At 44.0% G+C, this 3,395-nt stretch overlaps 1 pseudogene; it reads left to right on the plus strand.

Moving 5' to 3' along the window:
- The first annotated feature begins 2,176 nt into the window (after positions 1-2,176).
- Positions 2,177-3,323, plus strand: LOC127061177 (cytochrome b-like; annotated as a pseudogene).
- The last annotated feature ends 72 nt before the right edge of the window (positions 3,324-3,395 follow it).

The following is a 3,395-nucleotide window of genomic DNA, read 5'->3' on the forward strand; positions in this document are numbered from 1 at the left end:
ATAATAACACAACGAGGAGTCACTACCATCCCACATCACCTCAATCCAAAACTCCTCTACACGAGAGCACCTCCTAATAGCTCTACACATAATCCCATAATCCTACTTATTTTCAAACCCGAACTCATCTCAGGAGTACCCATATGCAAGTATAGTTTTAACCAAAACATTAGACTGTGATTCTAAAAATAGAAGTTAGACCCTTCTTACCTGCCGAGGGGAGGTTTAAACAACAAGAACTGCTAACTCTTGCATCTGAGTCTAAAGCCTCAGCCCCCTTACTTTCAAAGGATAATAGTAATCCAATGGTCTTAGGAACCAGTCATCTTGGTGCAAATCCAAGTGAAAGTAATGGATATATCACTAATCCTAAACACATTCATACTACTAACCCTAGCAACCCTATCCACCCCAATCATCTTCCCACTACTGTCAAACAGCCTCAAAAACACCCCAACCATCATCACAAACACTGTCAAAACCTCATTCCTAATCAGCCTAATCCCAATAACTATCCACATCTACTCAGGAACAGAGAAGCCTTACCTCTTTCTGAGAATGAAAATTCATCATAAACTTTAAAATCCCTGTCAGCCTAAAAATAGACTTCTACTCACTAACTTTCTTCCCAATCGCCCTGTTCGTTTCATGATCCATCCTACAATTCGCAACATGATACATAGCTTCAGACCCATACATCACAAAATTCTTCACCTACCTCCTACTCTTCCTAATCGCCATACTCATTCTAATTATTTCAAACAACCTATTCCTCCTATTCATTGGCTGAGAAGGAGTCGGAATCATATCATTCCTCCTAATCAGCTGATGACACGGACGAGCAGAAGCCAACACCGCCGCCTTACAGGCCGTACTATACAATCGAGTCGGAGATGTAGGACTTATCATATGCATAGCATGATTAGCCTCTACTATAAACACATGAGAAATCCAACAAATCTCTTCCCAAGACCAAACCCCCACACTTCCACTTCTAGGCCTCATCCTAGCCGCAACCGGCAAATCCGCCCAATTTGGCCTCCACCCATGACTACCAGCAGCCATAGAAGGCCCAACCCCTGTATCCGCCCTACTCCACTCCAGCACAATAGTAGTAGCCGGAATCTTCCTACTCATCCGAACCCATCCATTATTTAACAACAACCCCACCGCCCTAACCCTATGCTATGTCTAGGGTCCCTATCAACATCTATTTGCAGCCACATGCGCCCTCACCCAAAATGATATTAAAAAAATTATTGCCTTCTCAACATCAAGCCAACTAGGCCTAATAATAGTCGCAATCGGACTAAACCTGCCACAACTAGCCTTCCTACACATTTCAACCCACGCATTCTTCAAAGCCATGCTGTTCCTATGCTCCGGATTATCATTCACAGCCTAAACGGAGAACAAGATATCCGAAAAATAGGAGGACTTACAAAAAATACTACCAACAACCACCTCTTGCCTAACCATCGGAAGCCTAGCCCTAATAGGAATACCATTCCTAGCAGGATTCTACTCAAAAGACCAAATCATCGAAAACCTCAACACCTCCTACCTAAATACCTGAGCACTAACCCTAACCCTACTAGCCACATCCTTCACCGCAGTCTACACCATACGAATAATCCTAATAGTCCAAACAGGCTTTGTCCGCATCCCACCCTTACCCCAATAAACGAAAACAACCCAGCAATCCTCCGCCCAATCACTCGCCTTGCATTAGGAAGCATCACAGCAGGATTCCTAATTACATCATACATCCTACCCTACAAAAACCCCACCAATAACTATACCACTATCATCAAAATCACAGCCCTTGTAGTAACAGCCTTAGGAATCGTCTAGCCCTAGAACTATCAAAAATAACTCAAACCCTAATATTCCCAAACGAAACCCTTTTCAGACTTCTCATCAACCCTAGGCTACTTCAACCCACTAGTCCATCGATCAACACAACAAAACTACTCAGCGGGGGCCAAAACATTGCCCTCACCTAATCGACCTCTCCTGATTCAAAATCCTAGGCCCAGAAGGCTGGCAACCTACAAACCATAGCATCAAAAACTGCCACCACCCTCCACACTGGCCTAATTAAAGCCTACTCTAGGATCCTTCGCCCTATCAATCTTTCATCATCCTCATTCAACATATAGAACCCAACACCTCAATGGCTCTCAACCTACGTAAAAACCACCCCCTACTAAAAATCATCAACGACTCCCTAATTGACCTCCCCACACCATCAAACATCTCAATTGATGAAACTTTGGATCCCTCCTAGGAATTTGCCTAATCACACAAATCATCACAGGCCTACTGCTAGCAATACACTACACAGCAGACACCTCCCTAGCCTTCACCTCTGTAGCCCACATGTGCCGAAACGTCCAATTCGGATGACTAATCCGAAATCTGCACGCAAACGGAGCTTCCATTTTCTTCATCTGCATCTACCTACACATCGGCCGAGGACTTTATTACGGCTCATACCTCAACAAAGAAACCTGAAACATTGGAGTAATCCTCCTCCTAACCCTAATAGCAACAGCCTTTGTCGGATACGTACTCCCCTGAGGACAAATATCCTTCTGAGGCGCTACAGTCATCACTAACCTATTCTCAGCAATCCCATACATCGGACAAACCCTAGTAGAATGAGCCTGAGGAGGATTTTCAGTAGACAACCCCACACTAACCCGATTCTTCGCCTCTACACTTCCTCCTTCCATTTCGTAATCGCAGGACTAACACTAGTCCACCTCACATTTCTTACATGAAACAGGCTCAAACAACCCCCTCGGAATTCCATCAGACTGTGACAAAATCCCATTCCACCCATACTACTCTATCAAAGACATCCTAGGATTTGCACTAATACTAATTCACTTGCTACCCTAGCACTATTCTCCCCAAACCTCCTAGGAGACCCAGAAAACTTCACCCCAGCCAACCCTCTAGCCACACCTCCCCATATCAAACCAGAATGATACTTCCTATTTGCATACGCTATCCTCCGATCAATCCCCAACAAACTAGGAGGAGTCTCTAGCCCTAGCCGCCTCCGTCCTAATCCTATTCCTCATTCCCCTACTCCACACATCCAAACAACGATCAATAACCTTCCGACCTCTATCACAAATCCTATTCTGAATCCTAGTAACTAACCTACTAATCCTAACATGAGTAGGTAGCCAACCAGTCGAACACCCATTCATCATCATCGGACAACTAGCCTCACTTCTCCTACTTCACTAATTATTCTAGTCCTATTCCCCATTGTAAGCGTACTAGAAAACAAACTACTCAACCTCTAACTAACTCTAATAGTTTATAAAAACATTGGTCTTGTAAACCAAAGATTGAAGACTACACCCCTTCTTAGAGTT

This window comes from Serinus canaria, unplaced genomic scaffold, assembly GCF_022539315.1.
Source record: "Serinus canaria isolate serCan28SL12 unplaced genomic scaffold, serCan2020 HiC_scaffold_169, whole genome shotgun sequence".
In the NCBI taxonomy this organism is placed as follows: domain Eukaryota; kingdom Metazoa; phylum Chordata; class Aves; order Passeriformes; family Fringillidae; genus Serinus; species Serinus canaria.